This window comes from Cervus elaphus, chromosome X (genome assembly GCF_910594005.1).
Source record: "Cervus elaphus chromosome X, mCerEla1.1, whole genome shotgun sequence".
Lineage (NCBI taxonomy): Eukaryota > Metazoa > Chordata > Mammalia > Artiodactyla > Cervidae > Cervus > Cervus elaphus.
This window is the reverse complement of record NC_057848.1, coordinates 30,863,397-30,885,206: the sequence shown is the minus strand read 5'-3', so window position 1 is coordinate 30,885,206 and position 21,810 is coordinate 30,863,397. Positions and strand designations below refer to the sequence as shown.

The window sequence follows — 21,810 nt, the reverse complement described above, 5'->3', positions numbered from 1 at the left end:
TTTTAGCAAGTGTTGAATGGTCTAGCGTCTGGGGTTCCTGCCAGGGGGGTTGGAGGGGTGACACCGGGCCCCAAGGTTCCTTCCTGCTCACAATAAGAGGTTGAGCGAGCATGTATGAAGTGGGATCTCAGTTTCACAGGCGTTGACTTATTTGATTCTCACAAATGACCCCACCAGGTAGAGTTGATTATTCTCCGCGTTTTACAGATAGTCCCCTATCTAGGCTGCTAGAGAATTCAGGTCATTTGCCCAAGGCCACTTTCGCCGGTCTGTGATTTGAATGGAGCGCGCTCTGTGACTCACGCCAGGTTCTAAGCCACAGGAAAGGTTCTCAGAGTGGGACGGCAGTTGACAGATGAAGAGAGTAGCATGTGGCTGGCTGGAAATTCGCGAAGCAGGGGAAAGCAAAGGAGAAATGAACTTGCGCGAGTCTCGGGGAAGAGGGTTTACCGAGTCACCAGAATCAGAGGGAGCAGAGGACTGGACTCCAGAGTCAGAGAGAAGGGTGGGTCGGAACCCCCAGAGTAGGGAGAAAAGCGGGGCTAGATCCACGGGTCAGAGGAAGGAGAGGCCTGAACCCCCGGGATCGAAAGCTGGGATCCGATCCCCGAGGGCAGGGGTGCAGGCCCGCCTCCGGGTTGGGGCCACGCGGGGCGGGGCGCGGAAGGATCTATGCAGGCAGTGCTGCCGTCCGCGGTATATCTGTGCCCAGTCCCCGGGGCCGCCTCATTCCCCATCCTCAGATCACGGTCTCTCCTCACTCTACCGCCGCGCCGCCTCCGCCCGCGTATCCCCGGCCATGGCTCTGTGGTCGCGACCCCTCTGTGCCCCCAGCCAGTCTCCGCGCTCACCACGCATGCGCTCTCTGCTCCTGCCTTCTCAAGAGTAGGGCATGACTGAAGCGATTGAGTAGGCACTCACACAGGCATGTACATGAATACGTGTGTGGTCTGTATACTTTAAATACATTCTCTCCCTCTCTGGCTCCGTCTCCCCAACCTGAGCTACTTTCAATAGCTATCAGTTGGACTCCTTCACACTTGTGTCCCTCTGGTTCTCAGAGGGCACCCCTTGCCTTTCTGACCTTCAACGCTTCCTAGATTCTCTTGACAAGAGACAGGAGTTGTCTCTGCCTCCAGGGGTATCCTTGCTACCTCCTCAAGGCCCGGCAATGGCTATAGAGGTGCCCGCCCATTCCTGCTCTGAGAACACAGGCAAAATGCAGACTAGACTCGCCCAGGGGTCCAGCAGAAGAGGTCACGTTCTTTTCCTCTCCACCCCGCCCCATTCTCTTGTTCCTCCCCTCTCTGGGGAGCAGAGAATTCAAAACCCTCTTCAGTCCCACTGAAGGGAAGAGGGAAAAACAAGACCCAGATGAAATGGAGCAACTAGTAGTCGAGAAATTGAAACTGTGCCAGAGGCCCAGGGAGGAAACAGAGAGCAGCAGGCAGGGAATGAAAGTGGAAAGGCCCCAGCTGAGAAGCCAATGACCACAAATGGCCCTGCAGGGTCCTGGCCTGGCCAAAGCTGCTCTGCTCTGCTCGCAGTTGGCTCAGAGCCAAGCATCTAGCTGGGCGGGCCAGGGGTAAAACTGGGAAGTAGGTGGAGCTAGTCTCTGGTAGCCCCTGGCTTGTTTTTCTCCCCATTTTGAGACCTTCTCCCAGGCACCCAGTGCTTTCTCACTGTCCCTCACCACCACCAGATTTCCTCAGCCTGGTGTCATTTCTGCAGAACCCTGGGTGCAGCAAGTCATTTGTGCACCCAGGTGTGAAATGGTGGGTCAGGACTGAAAGCTGAATCCTCCATAGCTACTGTGTGGGTGTTCATAGATTGTATTCAAAGAGGGAAAGAGAAAGATGGTGGCCTGTGATCAAATATGTACTGAAAACCTTAAACAAGGATAGTAGTTTCTCTACTGCGGGACTTCTCAGAGACTTTAATATGCTAAGATGCACTGTGAAGATCTAAGAGGGGGATCTAGCCACAGAATCTTTTTTCTTTTTTGTAGAGCAGCTTACAAGAGTAGGTTTTTTGTTTGTTTGTTTTGTTTTTGGCCAAGCTGCACAGCCTGTGGGATCTTAGTTCTCCAACCAGGAATCGAACACTTGCCCCCTGCAGTGGAAGCACAGAGTCTTAATTACTGGACTATTACTACCAGGAAAGTCCCAAGAGTCGTGTTTTATTGGATGTATTTCCCCTCTCAGATAATATACTTGCATTTTAACAACAGTCTTGAACACCTACATCTGAAAGAATGACTGTGATAGTGGGAAAGCAAGTGCCTAAACAGTTAGCACAAATGGTGATAGCTACAGTCAATCAAACACCAGGCTGTAAGGAACATATTTCTGGCCAGAGGACCTGGGTGGTATGGCTGTCTCATGTTGCACATTACAGGTGATTGTCACTTACCAGCTGGTCTGCTCCTGTCCCATACAGTCCCGAGTACCCAGTATTTATCTTTTTTGTGCTGTGTCTGGGTGACTAGTATGAAGGGAATAGATAGGAGCCTGTCTCCCCAAAACATGCCTATTTCTCATGCTGACACACTCCTTCCTTCCTGAAGCATGACATTTGTGACCTTGTTCTTCACTGACACCACCAGTCCCCCACACTCCATCCTACAAAGCCCCCTGAGCCTGCTACCTCAAGAAGGGCCAGGTGTGAGACGTGTGTGCAAACCAAGCATTTCTTCACAGTGCACAGACTTGAGAAAATGGGGACAGTGGAGAGAACTTGAGGGCTCCGCCTGGTTACACTGCTCCTCTACTGGCCTACTAAATGTCCTGACCAGACCAGTCCCCACAGGGAAACTCCACTAGCTCCTGATGAAAGATGTGAGAGGCTTTCAGCATGGTGAGCTGAGGAGTGGGTAGCAAGAAGCTCTCTGGAAAGAGGTGACTTAGTCCTGAAACCGTGCAACTCAGACTGGGACTTGAACCCATGATCTTTTAACTGAGATCACATCTGGTCTCAGGACTTAATGAAGCTCAGGTTCTTGATGTCTCATCACAGTAAGAATTCAGGGAGAGACAAAGTGACAGGTAAGAAGTGGATTTATATTTAGAGAAAGATACATTCCACCAGGTGTGGAACATCTCAGAAGGTGAGAGGCCCTGAAATGTGGGGCAATTACTTTTTTTTTATTTTTTGATTAACTTTTAGAGTAGTTGTAGATTTACAGGAAATCTGCAAAGATAATGGACTTCTCATATGCTCGTACCTAACTTTTCTGTTACTCACAACTTGTTTTAGTATGGTGAATTTGTCACAGTGAATGCACCAATATTTTTACATTATTGTTAACTTAATTCTGTATTTTATGTAGTTTCTTAGTTTTTTAAACTCTATTTTATTTATTTTTTGCTTTAAATTTATTTTTAATTGGATAATTGCTTTACAATATTGTGTTGGTTTTTTCCACACATCAACATGAATCAGCCATAAGTATACATATGTCCCCTCCCTCTTGAGCCTCCCTCCCACCTCTCTCCTCATCCCACCTCTAGCTAGTCACAGAGCACCACATTTGAGCTCCGTGTCCTACAGCAAATTCTCACTGGCTATCTAATTTTACATATGGTAATGTATATGTTTCAATGCTACTCTGTCAATTCGCCTCACCCTCTCCTTCTCTCAGTGTGTCCAACAAGTCTATTCTCTATGTTTGCATCTCCACTGCAGCCCTACAAATAGGTACATCAGAACCATCTTTCTAGATTCCATATATATATATACACACACACACACACATATATATGTTAATATATGATATTTGTTTTTCTCTTTCTGACATTTCACTCAGTTTTTTTTAAAAACTTATTTTTTATTGGGATATAGCCAATTGACAGGAGAAGGCAATAGCACCCCACTCCAGTACTCTTGCCTGGAAAATCCCATAGACGAAGGAGCCTGGTATGCTGCAGTCTGTGGGGTCGCTAAGAGTCGGACACGACTGAGCAACTTCACTTTCACTTTTCACTTTCATGCATTGGAGAAGGAAATGGCAACCCACTCCAGTGTTCTTGTCTGGAGAATCCCAGGGACGGGGGAGCCTGGTGGGCTGCCGTCTATGGGGTCGCACAGAGTCGGACACGACTGAAGCGACTTAGCAGTAGCAGCACAGCCAATTAACAAGGTTGTGATAGTTTCAAGTGCACAGCAAAGTGACCCAGCCATACATACACATGTATGCCTTCTCCCCTACTCCTCTCCCATCCAGACTGCCACATAACATTGAGAAGAGTCCCCTGTGCTATACAGTAGGTCCTTGTTGGTTATTCATTTTAAATATAGCAGTGTGTACATGTCGATCCCAAACTCCCGAACTATCCCTTCCCCTTGGGGTGGTTAGTTTTTATGAGCTGAGTAATTTCATAGGCTACTGAGGGGAAGGGGCAGAGATTTTCAGGAATTGGTCCACTGCCCATTTTTTTGATCTTTGATGGTTGGCCTCAGGACCATCATGGTGCTAGTGGGTATGTCACTTAGCTTATGCTAATGTGTTACAGTGAGCATGTAATGAGGCTCAAGATCCACTGGAAGTTGTATCTTCTGCCATCTTGGATCTAGTTAGTTCTAACCAGTTTTTGTTATGTCCTATGGCTTTGTCACTCTTTTAAATGTTGTGCCCTTTTTTTTTTTTTTCCTTTATTTATTTATTTATTTTTTCAGTGGGTTTTGTCATACATTGATATGAATCAGCCATAGCGTTACATGTATTCCCCATCCCAATCCCCCCTCCCACCTCCCTCTCCACCCGATTCCTCTGGGTCTTCCCAGTGCACCAGGCCCGAGCACTTGTCTCATGCATCCCACCTGGGCTGGTAAATGTTGTGCCCTGCTCCCTTCTTTCCTGTTTCAGTCCTGGTAAGGGTAGCTTACCTGAGAACAAGATGTTTTTTCTGAGAGTTCTCCAAAGGTGAGAACTATGATAGCTGTTCATAAAAGCACAGTGGCTACTGTGTGCTGGTTAGAGGACCCTGGGAGGACTGTTTTCAGCTCTGCACAGGACCCCTCAGAGGCACCCTCACAAACTGAGGGTTTGTGACTCAACCCTCGAAGAATGATGACTGAGATGCTGCAAGACCAGTGGGTTAAGGCCTCTTCTAGATCCTGGACTGGTATTGAATGTTATGAACCCAGGGTGAAGACATGTAGGCACACTTAGCCAAGTGAAAATGTGAAAGGGAGACTGAACTAGACGATCTTTCAGAACAGTCTTCCCAACTTCACCTTTCCTTCTATCCCCTGTTTCTGTCTGTCACTGAGAACCTTCCCAGTTTATTGCAGATCAGAGTCACACTCTTGCCAAAAAACTAACCCTAAAAGGCAAAACAGCAGGTGGGAGGTGGCCCAAGCTCTGAACTGGCTGTCCACCTCAATCCTCCACTCCCACCTAGAGTTTTGTATTTTGCTATCCCCCTTACTAGGACTCTCAGGGGTTGCTTGGTGCTAGTTAGTTGATCTGATAAACTAATCTGCACTAATGGGATCATGAATGCTAATGAATTAATGTGCTACTTTCCCAAGTGACATATTTGCATTTTAACAGAGGTCTTCAAGAGATAATGCCTTAACTCAAAGGAGTGATTAATGTTGAAATTTCACCTGTTTGGCAGTCTAGTAAAGGAGATATGTTTGGAAAGGGAACTTTTTCTACCCTTTACATCACACCATCTGCTAGAAGAGGAAAAAGTATGTCCCTGCCCTTGAGGGGTTTACAGTTTATAAAGTTGGGGAATTACAATGGCTGACATTTATTGAGCTTCCACCAAAGTGTCAGGCCCTGTGCTAAGTGCTATATAAATATTATCTTTCAGCCCTCTGATGTAAGTACAGATTTTGGAGAGAAAAGGGTTGGGGCTCGGAGAGGTTAAGTAACTTACTACCAGATTTCATTGACTCTGGATATTAGAGACAACATTTTCTTAGGTTTCCCTGAAGAAGAAAAGATGCCGCTGACTGGACTACAATGCACCATGGAATACAAGAAGCATTTCAGTTTCAGAAAGGTTCAAACTGTGTCTTCAAAACCATGGAATACACTAAGTGGTGAGGCTGGCTCAAGAGTAGATACTGTGCCTAACACTATTCCCAGAACTCAGATGGGAACTAACTAGGCAACACACTTTGATATAATAATATAATAGCAAGCACATATTTTAATAGAAAATCATTACACAAGGACTGAGGAGGTTGCACACTGAGTCTGAGGTTAGTGGCAGCACGGATCGATGGGGTTATGAAGTTCAGTAGTGAAGAGAAACAGGGACAGGATTCCACGTACCGGGGTTAGGTTGTGCAGGGCTTGGGGCCCAGGTGGGGGGATGGTAGGCAGCAAATAACCTACTGTCAGACACTCTTTCACTGGGGAAGTAGGATTTTCAGGGTATGGCACTCTGGCCGGCTCAGCTCAAGTGAAGGGGTTCATCTGGGAAACCATGAGAGATACTTTAGCAAGATGGGAAGGGGAAGGAAAGTGAACTGGCAGATGGTCTTCCAAGGCCATACATGAGTGCTCAGTCTCTCAGTCGTGCCCAACTCTTTGTGACCCCATGGACTGTAGCCTGCCGGACTCCTCTGTCCATGAGTTTCTCCAGGCAAGAATACTAGAGTGGGTTGCCATTTCCAACTCCAGGGGATCTGCCCGAGCCAGGGATTGAACTCATGTCTCCTGCATTGGTAGGTGGATTCTTTACCACTGAGCCACCAGGGAAAGCCCCCTTCCAAAGCCAGGATAAGACATTTTAATTTGATAGTGTGGACAAAGTAAACAATTACTGATTTTCACAATTTAATGCCAACGTATTAGGAAAGGCTCATTCTGGCCACTAGGATGAACTAAAGCTCTCACCTTAAAGCCAGGGGCTTCCTGAAGGGGAAAAAAAACCATCAATGTGCAAGGGGGTAGTGTCATTAGAGGTAGCAGAGTTCCAGGGTGCTAGGAACCCTGGCCTCTTCGCTGTCTCTCTGGATGTGCAGTCCCCTCTCTCAGGTTGCATTCCTTTCCTGGAAGAGGAAATAGCAGCACCACCTACCTAGGGACCCGCTCTCCCCATGGCGATGGGGGAGGGGCACAGACTAGATGATGTACGGCTTATCTCCCCCCATCCACGAACTAGGGTCTGTTGAGCCCCTAATGGTGTGTCCAGCACCATCCTGCGAGGTATACATCAGAGGCCCCTGAAGAACTCATCCCCTAGCTGAAGAGAAGTCAAAGCAATAAGAGATGATGTAATCAAGTGCTAAATGGTGGAAGAAAAATGGTCCAGATTCCAAAATGGAAGAGGGGTAACTGTGGATGACAATGTATTTTCCTATATTTTTCTGTATTCTCAGAGGTTTCCCCTCTGTATTGGTATTATTTTGTATCATCAGGGAAAATTTATAATTAAAAAGAGGAGGGCAACCAATGAGGGGTAGACTGACCAGGAAAGGCTTCACAACAGAGGCTGGACTTGAGCTTCTTAGTTAGAGGACACAACGGAAGGATGTGCAGCAGTGGAGAAAAGGGGGGGTGGGGCTGCAGAGTGGGGCAACAGCAGGGAGACGAGTATACAGAGAGGAGTAAGTTGTAAGTGGGATACAGCAGGGATGGAGAATAAGGACACTAGTAGAGCTTCAGGGTCAGGAAGAAATAGGTCAAAGGGAATATAGATTTATATGGTGACACTCAGCTGTTGTGGAAGGCTGGCCTTGGATACCAGGGAGAGGAGTTTCTATTTGACATCGTAAGCAAAAGGGAGCTATTATAGGCTCTTGAGCAGGGAAGTGACATGATGAAAGATGTTTTAAGGAGATTCCTTTGGCAGCAGCGTTGAAGGATCACTTGGCAGGAAGGGGAGGGTGCAGCAAGCAGAGGGATCAGTCAGGAGGCTGCTGCAGGAATCCAGGTGTGAGGTAATGAGAGCCTGGGCTATGACAGTGGCAGGGGGAATAGTGAAGAAGGCATGAATTCACAAGGCATCTGTGAGAGGTGAACTGCCAAGGCATGCTGGTGACTGATGGGAGTGGGGAGGGTTAACTGATTCCAAGGCTCAGAATCTGGGCTATTCAAAGGGTGATGGTGTCACTAACAGAGGTAGAGATCCAGGGAGGGGCTTGGGATCAGTGTGGAGGGAAGGGCTGGAGAAGAGATCCTGAGTTTGGTTTTAGCTGTGATGAATCTAAAGTGATGGTAAACTCTTAAGAGAAAATGTCCTTTAAAGGTAATCATGAAATGGAACTGGAGTTTAGGTTAAAGACCGGGCTTTATCATTTCCTGCAGTCACCCAGAATTCCAAAGCAGGACAAGCAGTATTTAGACTGACTGTGGAAACCACTCAAGAGAGGGGAGTGAAAAAAAGGAAAAAGACCTAACAGCCAATTCTGATTTGGACTTTGCAGGTGACAGACACTAAACTGTGTGGCAGCAGCAGGCTGGTGGCTCTGTTTAAACACCCCCCCTCCTTTTTCTGTCAGTGAGTGATTTCCCTATATATTAGAAAGATTACAGCTTGACTCCAGGTGATGAGATGAATATGGAACAACACTCACTTTATTAATCATAACTGTATTCTCTGTGATTTCACTGATGGTGGCAACAGAGCCAATGTGACACACAGCCCCCTTGCCAGCCCTGTGAGTGGGCTGGTTTTCAAAGTTCCAGCCTACAAACGCAAGATCCAGACTTCTGGATACAGACTTGAAGACAAGTCCTATTCAAAAATAATCTGTGGGACTTCCCTGGCAGTCTAGTCATTAAGATTCCATGCTTCCCCTGCAATGGATGCAGGTTTGATCCCTGGTCAGGGAACTAGGATCCCCCATGCGGGCAGTGTGGCCAAAAAGGAGAAAAAAATAATAATCTGGGTACCTCAGTATCCCCTTGTGTTAACCGGAAATTGATCTGTAACTGACTTGCTTGGGCCTGGGTTAGAAGCGGGGAAGATAAAGAGAAGGATACAGATAAAGAGAAGGGGAAATGGAGTGATAAAAGACAAAACTTGGGAGAGAAATAGTGAGTGCAGATTGCAGCACGATTTCCAAAATGAGAGGATTTGACACTTACCTGGTTGCCTCCTAGGCCACTTGTCACCACCATGCCCTCTTCTTTTCTGCATTTAATGGGCTTTTCCACATGAAGAGTCGTAGATGGGACAACTGCCCTTGTCAGAGACTCATGCTCCCTCCTCCCAATCCCACACTTCGACAAGCATCTTCCACTTGCAACGGTTGCCAGCTTCTCAGCCACCCTCTATCCAACCATCACCCCTAGCTCAAACCAGCAACAAGAAGACTGATCAGAAATCAGAACACAATTCTCCAGCAGGAAAATGCTGGAGACCACTAGTCCACAGACTACACTGTGTGTGTGTGTGCGTGCGTGTTCATCCACCAGTCTAGCCATCTGTTCCTGTTTTCCCAGTGGGTTTGGGTCAGAGCAAAGAGAGGCCTGTTTGGGTGGCCCTGCCCCCAGAGCTGAGTTCTCTTGGTGGTTTGGAGCCTGCAGCCTGGGCAGACTTACTCTCCATTCATTCTTTAGAAGGCATCACTGTCTCCAACAAGAAGAACCAGTAAGAGGAAGGGGGCTCAAGTCTTACAGCTACCCCTTTATCTGCAGTTCCCTATGCCCCTCCTACCCAGGGATGGGACACTTGGTCCAGACACCTGCCCAGGGATGAAATTCAGTGGTCTTGGCAGTGAGGGGAGAGATGATGGGGGAAGCAAATGAGCAGACAGAGGCCTCTACCATCAGTCACCCTCCCACCCACCTGTGGGATCCTCGATTATTTCTCTCATACCAGCTGTAACAACAGGGCTCCATCTGGCATTAAAGTGCTGTGGTAGCTCTCACCATGCCCTGACACAGGTGTGACCTCCACTGGGATGATCCCAAGTGCTGAGAGGAGTTTTCAATCTGATTCTACCAGGGCTGTCAGTTGAAAGGCGTTTCTGCTCTCACAGGTCTTGGGAGCTTAAAACAACCTTCCTCTAGGGGGTGTAGGACTCAGCACTCCAGCTCAGCTGTCTTCCCCACTGGATTCTGTGGCCTGACTCCCCATTGCTCACTCCCTTCAGGCCATAGCAAGGAGGCCCCAGGTGCAAATCTACTTTATGCTTAACTGATTAACCCATTGTTGTCGTGGCTCCAGTAAAATTCTACCACAGGAGGGCCCTGAGGCCTGGGGGCAAAAAGACTCTAAATATTGAGGCTAAGAGGAGGGTGTTGACAAGACAAAGACCAGGACCAGTGAAAGTGTCAGTTGCCTTTCTGGCTTACTTCACTCTGTATAATGGGCTCCAGTTTCATCCATCTCATTAGAACTGATTCAAATGTATTCTTTTTAATGGCTGAGTAATATTCCATTGTATATATGTACCACAGCTTTCTTATCCATTCCTCTGCTGATGGGCATCTAGGTTGCTTCCATGTCCTGGCTATTATAAACAGTGCTGCAATGAACATTGGGGTACATGTGTCTCTTTCAGTTCTGGTTTCCTCCGTGTGTTGCCCAGGAGTGGGATTGCTGGGTCATATTGTAAAGTAATTAGCCTCCAACTAATAAAAATAAATGAAAAAAAAAAGTGTTAGTTGCTCAGTCCTGTCGAACTGTTTGCGACCCCATGGACTGTAGCCTGCCAGACTCCTCTGTCTGTGGAATTCTCCAGGCAAGAATACTGGAGTGGGTTGCCATTCCCTTATCCAGGGGATCTTCCCGACCCAGGGATTGATCCTGGGTCTCCCGCATTGCAGGCAGATTTTTTTTTTTTTTTAACCATCTGAGCTACCAGGGAAGCCCAAGACAAAAACAAGTCAAGAGAATCTACTTGGTGATTTACCAGGTACACCAATGCCTTTGATGCCTTTTGGATCTGACTCTTCTTTCTCTCTCTCTGGGACTTCCCAGATGGCTCAGTGGTAAAGAATCCACCTACCAATCCAGGAGATATGGGTTAGATCCCTGGGTTGGGAAGATCCCCTGGAGAAGGAAATGGCAGCCCAGTCCAGTATTCTTGCCTAGAAAATCCCATGGACAGAGGAACCTGGTAGGCTACAGTTCATGGGGTCGCAGAGGAGTTGGGCATGACTTACCAACTAAACAACAACTCCTATCTCAGCCCAGTGCCACCACCTCTCACTAGGATTGCTGTAGTAACTGACAAGTTGGTCACAATCCTTCTTATTCCAGTCAAGTTTGGTTCCTGGGGCAGAGCTAACCATCCTAGAACAATTTGTGCTCATTGGCCAATAGCCCTCCAGAGCCTCCTTAAGTCCAAACTCCTCATGCTGATATCAAAGATGCCCTAAATCCAGGTACCCCTTCCCCAGTAAGTCATTTCTCCCCCACTGCACCTCCACACGCATCCTCTCCTCTAGTCCGACCTCCTCATGCTTCCTTAATCACACCATGACCCTCTCCACTTCCACCCTTTTCCCTAATCATACTTCCTGCTTGGAAGCTTGCTCCTTTTCTAGCCAACAGTCTCCACCTCACATATTATTAACAACCTAACTCAAGTTCAGCCTCCTCCGGGAAGCCTCCTCCCTCCAGTCCAGCCCACACTGCTCCTCTCTCTGTGCTCTGAACCCCTATGGTGCTTACCGTTTAGAGCACCTAATGTGGTAGGTAATTGTTTCCCAACTTATATTATTCTTAGTTGCTTCATATGAATAAGTATGATTTTTCTGCTAAATTATGAATTTCTAAAGAGCAGGCTCTTGGCTCTCTCCTTCTCACCAGAACACTGGCATTGGGCTAGACCCAGGAGTGCTCAAGAGACCCCTATTCCCTTGCCTTAACTCCATAATGAAGGAAGGATGAGATGAATGAAGGCCCTCTGAGGATCTTCTCCAGACATTCCCTCCACATGTTCCAGGCAGTGGAGAAGCTGAGGCTGCCCAGAGAGGTCTAGCCAGCCAATTGGCTGCTGGATCTCTAGTTTTCAGTCCACTCCCACTTCCTAAGGCTTTCAGAGCAATCAATAATTCTGCTTAAGTGATCAATCTGAGACACAATGGACTGCAGGGGCCAGTGTTTGATTAACTCGAGAGAATAAATGTATGTTGGAAGAGATGGAACAGGGAGGGAGGAGCAGAAGAGAAGGCAGGAAGAAAGATGAGCTAGGGGAAGATGGAGGGAGAGATTTTATGAATGAGGAGCTAACAGGATGGAGCTGAGAGTAGTTCTCAACTGATTCAACAGCTGAAGCACATTCTTACTTAGGCAACTAAATGATCTGGGGGGCTTTCTCAGAGCCCAGTGAATATCCTGGGGCTGCTGGACAATCTTTGACCTTGGCAGGATTACTGCTGTCACAGCCCACTGAAAGCCTAAGAGGCTGCAAGCTCCATATTGGATAGAGAAGTGGGTTGTGGGATGGAGACTTGGGGCTTGAGCTATGCTCGCTGGCTGAGTCCACAGAAATCCCAAGCCCTGGCATCCTTTGGTCCTCCACCCAAGACTGGTGGCTAGGATATCCATGATGATACTGGAGAATTGGCTTATCTGCCAGGGTGATATCAGCATTACCTTTTCTCTGTCGATTGGTGTACATACTACCCCTAATCCCCCTACTCCAAGGCTCGGGGCCTGGAAATTTAATTATTTGGCAGTTAACAAAAAATAAGGAGTTTCTTTCTGATTTTTATTTTTCTGGAGGGCCCAAATCTCTAGCTGTACCACTAATCAAAGTTTTTTTTTTCTAGGATAGATAGTGTTATCAGGAAAAAACAGAGCAGATGGCTTATTACTTTGAGAAAGTTCCGCCTTTCATCTAACCATGATTCCTGCTGCTCTCATTAAAAACCTATCCTTCAGATATGATATGATGGTGTTACGCTTACCATCATGCAGGCTCAAAGCCTTTGACTATGCTTCTCTCCTCACCCTATTCATCCAATTGGTAGGTACATCAGATTTCTTCTGCCTCCAACATCCATCCACCCACCTCCTTCTTTCTATCCCCAGCCAGCTACTGTAACAGACTGCTAACTGGTCTTCATGTCAGGATGGCCTCCTTTAAATCAATCTGCCAAAGGGAGGAAAAGAAAAATGAGCCTGAAGCTAATCAAGCCTAGAGATAACTTCCACTTACAAGAGATGCAGGAGATAGTGGAACAAGCTAAATGGCAACAGGGTGAAGCAAGCAGACCAGAATGCAGGCTAGTGGATGGAACAACTGATGAGATTTCTCTGTTTAAGTCAGAGAGAGGGGATTGTCAAAAGGTCCTTAAGAGACATAATGACAAAATGTAATGTGCTGAACTTTTTTTGGATCTTGATTCTAACAAGCCAACTGTACAACATGTTTTGAGACAGTTGAGGACATTCATGCATGAACTGGGTCATGGATAATAAAAAGGACTATTGTTACTGTTAGACATGTTAATGGGACTGTGGTTATATGAGAAAAATCTCCATTTTCCAATGTGCATAGAGAGGTATAAGGGTGAAATGACACAACTGATGTTTAAAATTTATTTTAAAATACTTCAGCAAAGGAAAAAAAAGGATAAATGAAGAAATATGGCCAAGTCCGTCTAGTCAAAGCTTTGGTTTTTCCAGTAGTCATGTATGGATGTAAGAGTTGGACTATAAAGAAAGCTGAGTGCCAAAGAATTGATGCTTTTGAACTGTGGTGTGGGAGAAGACTCTTGAGAGTCCCCTGAACAGCAAGGAGATCCAACCAGTCCATCCTAAAGGAAATCAGTCCTAAATATTCATTGGAAGGACTGATACTGAAGTTGAAACTCCAATACTTGGGCCACCTGATGTGAAGAACTGACTCATTGGAAAAGACCCTGATGCTGGGAAAGACTAAAGGCGGGAGGAGAAGGGGATGACAGAGGATGAGATGGTTGGATGGTATCACCGACTCAATGGATATGTGTTTGAGTAAACTCTGGGAGTTGGTGATGGACAGGAAAGCCTGGTGTGCTGCAGTCATGGGGTCGCGAAGAGTCAGACGTGACTGAGTGACTGAACTGAACTGATGACCAAGTCCTAATCACTACTTATTGTGGATAATGGGTATATGGAGTTACTATACTATTTTCTCAATTTTTTTGGTGGGGGGGAAAGATGTTCATAATAAAGACCAAAAACAATAGTCATCCACTGTACCCCAGACTCCTTTCCTAGCTTTATCTTCCACTCCTACCTCATTTCTCTGTGACACCTGCCCTGTGTCCTTGCTCAAGTGATTGTTGTCTCAACTTTATCCCTTCCCTCACTCATTAATTCATTTATTTATTCAGTAAATATCTAGTAAGGACCTCTTGTACACACTAGGCTTGTAAATGCAAAGATGACTGAGGCTGAGGAGGATGAGGGGACTCCTTCATCTTTATATCCTTCACAGCAACTAGCACAGGACCTTGCACATAATAGGTGCTCAACAAACGTTAATGGAATTGATATGCAGGGGGAGATGGAAGAGACTCCCTGTCTCCTATGAACTCGTATTCAATCCAACCCAAGAAATGCTTATTGAACACATACTATGTGTAAAGTGTTGGGTGCTATGGAGATAAGAGATGAGAAACACCAGGCTCTTTCCTCCACTGAACTTACAGTGTAGACAAGACAAATAAGAAGTTACATTTGCATGTGAAGACTTTATGAATTAATAATTCTAGCAATAATAATGGGGGGTATCAGTGATGTACTGACCAAATGTATTTTATTTTATTTTTTGGTGGCATGTAGGATCTTAGTTCTCTGACAGAGATTGAACCTGTGCCTTTCGCAGTGGGAGCTCAGAGTCTTAACCACTGGACTGCCAGGGAAATCCCCTACCAAATGTATTTTAGAAATAATAAGTGCAGGAGTAGTTCAGAGGAGGGAGAGAGAGGCCTTCAGTCTAGACTGGTCAGAGGAGACTTTCATAGAGGAGGTGAATTTGAATGTGTATCAAAGGATGCGTACAGGCAGAAAGGAGAGGGGAGGGGTACTCCTGGTGAGTAGGATGGCATGAGCAAGAGCACAGATGCAACAGAAAATGTACAAAAGACCTGCTTAGGAACCCTGATAAAAGAAATTTGCCTGGAGTAGAGAGTCCACATAGGGCTGCGTTTCTCAAGTAGACCAAAACCATCAGCATCACCTTGAAACTGAGCGGGACCCTGCAGAGCCCCTCCTGGGGACAAAACTCTTTTGGAGTCTCCAGGTTTCTTCTTTGCAGGATAAAGTCTTTAGCCCCCTAGACCTTCCAGAGTTCCAATGGGCAGATTCGAACAGCTGCTAATCAGGGAAGGGAGGGGATGCAGAACCTAGGGAAGAGCAGGCAAGAAACAATAGCGCATTCTTGGGGCAGGGCCCTAGTCCCCTTAAGGAATATGTTGTTGTTGTTGAGTTGCTCAGTCATGTCTGACTCTTTGCGACCGCATGGACTACAGCACACCAGGCTTCCCTGTCCTTCACTATCTCCCAGAGTTTGCTCAAACTCATGTCAAGGAATATGTATAACAATATCTTTGAGTTCTTCTTCAGGAACTAAGGCTCCCACCCAGGTGAAGGATGGCAACTTCAGGCTGAGCATAAGATTCCTAGAGTCGCCACCCTGTAGCCCTCACCTCAAATTTTACCTATTTAAAAACTTCTCCCCCCAAACCATCAGGGAATTCAGGATTTTTGAGCAGGAGCCAAGCATTCTCATTTCAGAGCACTGCAAGAAAACTTTCTCTGCTCCAAACTCTTGACGTTTTGGTTTATTTGTATAGGGTACACAACAAACGACTTGGGGGAGTCTGTTCAAATGCATATTCCTGGACTCAAGCTCTGGACTTATTGAAGCAGAAGTTCAGATGAGGGACCCAGGAATCTGCATTTTAGCAGTTCCCCCAAGCGATTTTGAGACACATTAAAATTTGAGAATCCATGATGTAGGCAAAGAGTAGAAAATAAGCTTGGAAGAATACACAGTGTTAGGCCCACTCAAGGAGAGCCTTGAATGCCAGGCTCAGGAAGCTGAAATTTACCCCCACAGGTAATCACTCTCTCAAAGATGATCATACATGTCATGAATAAAGGATATTAGTAATATTACTCCAGCCAGTGTGTGTACTATGGACCGGAAAGGAGAGACACTAGTACAGTGTACTTGAGGTGGCAGCACGGTCAGGGTGAGCCAGGGTAGAGTCAGAGATGGTTCTGAAGTTTCTATTTCTAGTCTGGGAGACTAGAAAGCATGTGTAATAGAGCGGTCAGAAAAGCAAGTCATTTTTAACGAGTTGAATTTGTGAACGTTGAGTCGGACATGATGGCAGACTATCCAAGGGGAAGCCCTCAGCAAGAAGGTGGAAATCGAGGACTGACATAGTGGGGAGGGGTTAAGTTTGGGTTAGAGAAGTGGGAATGGTCAGGAGAGGGGTGAGAGGGGAAGCCATGACCCCCAGCTGCGCGCCCTTGCAGACAGAGGAAGTGGAAACAGGAAGAGGACACCTGGATCTGAGGGGTAGGAAGAGTAATAGCAAAACAGAGAAAAAAAGAGGTGGAAGGAGACCCAAACAGTACAGCCAGGCAGAGAGCATCTTCAAAAAGCTAGAGATGGCTAGCAGGGTGGTTAATGACAAGGTGAAGCTGGGCTCAGAAGAAGGTCACTAGCTGGGGCATGCATCCAGAGAAACCAGCTCATCACCTGTTTATCAATGCAAACACAAACAAGCACACTGGCTCCTCCATGTAAGAGGCAGCGTCCCCTCCCTCGCCTCCCCCTGCCCTCCCCGCCCCACCCGCCCTGTCATACTGTCATATGCACACTCTGGTTTCTAACTGCCCAGGGGAGTAGGCGCTGGTGTGCCACTGGGCTGTTAACATTCTATCAGAAGGATGGTGCCCTCAGAAAAAGGGGTACCGCCTGTCGTGGGTGGGAAATAATACAGGACCCCAAGATCCCTGCCCTCAGCTCAGCTGGAGGGTGGACTAGAAAGGAGGGAAGGTGGTGCCCTTCCCTCCCCTTGCTCCCTCCCCTCTGCCCCAGCCCTCAGATTTCTCAGCAGGGCCGCAAGGTCTAGCCCATTTTGAGAGTCCTTCGTTTAGGCTGCTGATAATGCAAGAGAATGTTTTCCTTTTTGAATTTATGGTAAGAAGAAAAACAGAAGTCCTTGAGAGAAGAGCCAGAACAGAGTTTTCTGCTGCGAATGCTAATAGCCTTAAGGCTGGACCACAGCTGAAGCTATCTTGGGTGTGGCCTTCTCCCAGGGGCCTGTCTGAGCTAAGGGTCTTCACCTAGTATGGATGAGGGCCCTCCCAGCCCTCTAAAAGTGATCAGCAGGGCCTCTGTGAAGCATGAACCCCCAGAAGCTGGGCTTGTCAGCGTGGGCCTCATTTCCCATAATTTGCTCCAGGTGTGTATGTCTTCGGGTATGTATGTGCATATGTGCACAAGTGTGCTTGTGTGTCTGCCTGTCTGTCTGAAGGTACTATGTGCAATGTATATGTGTGTGTGTTTTGTCGCTTCAGCTAGCCTGAAGGCTTCAAAGGAACAGGGATCCTGCTTCCATGGCATTGGTACTGCCCTCTCAGGGTGCCTCCTCTGGTGCTGGGCTGCGGAACCCAATCATTTCTGCAGAGTGGGGGTGGGTGGGTACAGAGTGCTTCTGCTGTCCTGCTCCCTTCAGGGACTCAGGGGGGACTACTGCAGTGGGGCAGTGCAGGACCAATGCCTCTTTCTGCCCCTGCCCCCCTGAGCAACCCCCAAATCCCACCCCTCGCCCCCTCCTGCCTTGCCCAGCCTGCTGCTGTTCTCAGCAATCCCAAGGCTTTCCTGTTGCACTTTTTCAATCTATTATTGCTCCCCAAAGGCCTGGTTGGTGGCAAAATCCCCCAATCAGGCCACACAGCTCACTTCCCCAAGACCCAGGAACTGTGCCATTCACCAGAGAGAGGTCCCCAGACTCCTGCAGCCTCCTAGGAGTCCCCAGCCCCCTCACCCAGGGAGGCAGAAGCTTGACTCTTGGAAGCCACAGCACCAACAGCATCACTAGCTGGTGTTTATGGGGGCACTTGCTGGCTTTGGGCAGCTAGCCCAGCCAGTCTGCAGGGCACCTCAGATCTGGGAGATGCTGAGAGCCAAGAACCTGGGGCACCTACCCCCCTACTCTGGCCAGCTTCCTCTCTCTGGTGGTCACATCAGCTCACACTTGTCAGCCAATTGTGGTAGTGGGTGTTGGTGGGAGAGAGGGAAGGATATCTAAATACACAGCAAGGAGTGTCTCTCTCCTGCTTAGATCATATCCCCTCCCTTCTCAGAATCCTGCAGTGGCTCCCAACTACCTCTCACAACCATTTAAACCTTCTCTCTGTGGGCCTCCAAGTCCTCCATAATTACATCCCACCTTCCCACATCCTCATTCCCACACACGCGTCATGCATAACTCAGGGCCAGACAGACAGTTGACGCCATCCACAGCGGCTCTAGCCTCGGGTCCTGCCACAGGTGCCCAAAGCCCCACCAACAGAGCCACTCCTCTGTCTCCTTTGAAAATGCAAATATTAACTGAATGGGAAAGGCAATACACCGCCATCAGCTATTAACACCTAGGCCAGACCAGGATTCTGTCATTAGATTTGACTGAGCTGGGAGCAAGCCCCATCTAAGCATCTAAGGGAGTGGGGGAGGGGACCCAGAGGCACCCGAGCAGCCGACCGAAGGGGTGCAGGGAAGGTGTTCTGACGTCGAAGCATCTCAGTCACGATTTTACCAAGGGCTACAGTCTGACTCGGCGGGCGTCTCCGCTTAAACCAGTCAAACCTACTAGTTCCCCCCCACACACACACCAACTTGCTTCCCCTCCACACATACCATACATCACATCTTATTTCACCTCAAGGGTACCCTCACACCAAGCTGCTGAGACTGAATTGCTTCTCTCACATGAAAAAATAAAATAAAATAAGCTATGAAACTGGGTAGAAGCTAGCATGTCTGCCTGGGCATGGCCAAGTCTTGTTGAGGTTTCCCAGGGGAGAGCCGAGAGTCTTTGGCTCAGAGGAAATAGCAAAGGCTTCCTGGGAAGCCTCTCTCAGCTCCCAGGAAACTGGGTTCCCCAGTTTCTCCTGCAGTGAGCTTGACGGGCCCGGAAAGGGAGGGAGGGGCAAGGTCCCCCCAGCTGATGGCCCTGGTGGCTGAATCGCCACAACAGCCCGGGGCCCTCAAGGCCAAAGTGTGTGCTTTTTACTCCAAGACTTCCAGGGGAGAAAACTCACTTGGGGCTTCTTTCTGCATCAGCATAGAGTCCCCCACCCTCCACGCCAAGAAGGGTGCCCCCAAGGCAGCCTTGCTCTTAACAGCAGTTTGTGGTACAGGGCAGGAGTCCAGGGACTGCCCCGCCCTCGCAAGAGCTGTAGGAGGTAGAGACCACCCGGTGGACTCTAGGGCTCTGCAGCTGGACTAAGATGCAGAGGGGAGGGGACAGGTCTGGCAGAATTGGGGGTATACTGTGATCAAGGGCTCTTTGGTGGCAAATGATGGGCATACTACCTGCTTCTAACAGGATGGTTTCAAGCATTTTTGCCCCTGCAGTGGTTTCAGTGTGTGTGTGTGCAAGAGAGGCCCAAGAGCTTGGGTGTGAATGGGCATGACTACAAGAGTTGGGAACGTTTTTTGGCCAGAATGGAGTTCTTAAGGGCCCTGGTGGAGGGGTCTACAGCACCTTGGGATGGGGGGAGGTTGTGTATGTCTTGGGGGGCGCAGGTACTGCATCTGCAGTGATGTGCAGTTGTCATGTAGTCTCTCTGAGACAACACACTCATTCACAGACACACTCTCCAAGCTCCAAAACACCCAGCTGGGGAGTTGAGTGTGTGTGTGTGTGTGTGTGTGTGTGTGTACATGTGTTAGCGGTGCTGGGGAGGGGGTGCATGTAGGGGTCTGTGTTTGGGTGACTGCTTTATTAGCATCCTGGTGGGAGGGGGCAACTGTAGGGGTGTGTGTGTGTGTGTGTGTGTGTCCTCTTTGGCTGGGGGTGACTCTGTAAGCTGTTATACGGTGCGGCTGTGTGTGCGTCCGTGTCCGCGTGTGAACATGGCCCCGGGAATCACGCACATGCTTCAGACAGCTGTTTCTGGCAGCCCCGAGGCTTGGGCTTCTCGGGGTACCCCGGCTAAGTGGCCACCTCCCAGCAGCCAGGCCCGGTGTCTCACCGGCTCTCCCAACTGTGCCCACGGCCCTGGCGCACACACAAAGGCTCCATAATGAACGCGCTGAGCTCCCCTGCGCTCGGCTCCTGAACCCGCACCCCCGGCGGCCAAGGCGAGCCCGCCAAGCTGGCGACTCACCCGGGCAGCGGGCACACCACCGGCTGCTCCCCCCGGCCATAGACCGCCCAAACTCCGGGCGGCCCGGCGCTGGGCGCCCCCCCCGCCCCGGCTCCCGGCTCCCGGGGGCGCCAAAGCGCCCGGCATCCCCGAGCCGGCCCCGGGGCTGCACGCTCCCGCCGCGACTCACCCCCAGCCGGGCTGAGACTGCGGGCGCGCCCCCCTGGAAGCAACGCGCCTCTTACCTTCCTCCTCCGCCTCCTCTTCTTCCTCCTGCTCTTCGGCGGCGCGGCGGCGGTGGCGGCGGCGGCGGCGGCGGCGGGACTAGGGCGCCCGTGTCCCCGAGCCCGGCACGGGCGTGGGGCTCAGTGGCGCCGGGCGGTGGGGCTGGCGAAGGTTGGCGGGGCGGCAGCAGCTGGCCCGGGACGCGGGGAGCTGGCGCGCAGGCGGCGGGCTGCGGGCAGGCTGGCAGCGGCGCGCGCGGGCTCCTCGGGCGGGCTCCATGGCTGCGCCGCGGGCGGCACCATCGCCGTGGCTCGCTCGTCTCGCTCGCTCCGGGAGTGCGGCAGGCGGCTGCGAGGTGACGGATGGCGGCGAGGCGGCCGGACGGCCGAGGAGGGGAGGGAAGAGGGGGCGGGGGGAGGGGAGGGGAGGGGGAGGAAAGAGGGGAGTACGGAACGAGGGGCCTCTCCAGCGCCTCCCGACCCTCGAGTGCTGGCGTCGGTTTCCCCGAATGGGAACACGGCTTAAAGGCACAGCTGCCGGCTCGGGTCACAACTAAAAATAAGCACAACATTGACAATTGGGGAAAGAATCTCCCAAGATACAACCCCGCCAACCCAGCTCCCCAGCCCGGCGCTGCCTCACTTCTTGAACCTGACCGTTCCGGCTGGACTCTACCGGGGAAACTGCTGGCGGCTAAGAAGACAAGCCCATTTCCAAAGTGAACCCAGGGAAAGTGGGGGAAATGGGGGCAGGGGATGAACTGCGGAGAAGGAGCCAAGGGGCCGCTCGCCTCGGGACTTCATTCCCTGGCCCCTGACCTTGCCTCCATCACCTCCTCGCCCCTGGGGTTTATTCGCCTTCTGCTTGGGTTGCCCGCCCTGCAGCCCCCCTTCTGGTCACCATCGCCGGCGTCCACACGCACCTTGAGTTTCGGCTCCGGCTCCAGCTCGCAGCGCCTCTCCCCAGCACTGGAGTGCGAGCTGTTTCGAGCCCAGGCCCAGCCTGGAGAGCCCACCACAGGAAGGGCGCGATCCGCCGGCTGGCAGAGGTCCACTTTGAGCATGCAGTCGGTTTGGGTTTGGTGAGAAGAGAAGGAGGTTAAGGTGTGTGTGCGTGTTTGTGTTCACCAGCAGATGGAGGGAGGGTCCTGCACCACACACACACACACACACACACACCCTACACACACACACACACACACACACACACACCCTACACACACACACACACACACACACACACACACACACACACACCCACCCTAAAGGAGAGTAGCCAGGCACAGCACAGTGCCTGATGAATGATCTCAGGACATTTTTAAGAGACACGCTGTGAATACTAA

At 49.6% G+C, this 21,810-nt stretch overlaps 1 protein-coding gene across 2 annotated transcripts in view; it reads right to left on the bottom strand.

The window, feature by feature from the left end:
• FRMPD3 (FERM and PDZ domain containing 3) overlaps positions 1–21,465 on the bottom strand; it is a 144,363-nt gene extending 122,898 nt beyond the window's left edge. The window contains exons 1-2 of one of the 2 annotated variants that reach the window (XM_043897127.1): positions 21,391–21,465; positions 20,489–21,020 (exon numbers count right to left, since the gene is read on the bottom strand). The gene's annotated coding sequence lies outside the window, so the exon portion shown is untranslated. Of the gene's footprint in view, positions 1–20,488; positions 21,021–21,390 lie in introns of those variants that run through there. The other variant, XM_043897130.1, reaches the window with a different exon arrangement.
• Between the last annotated feature and the right edge of the window lie 345 nt (positions 21,466–21,810).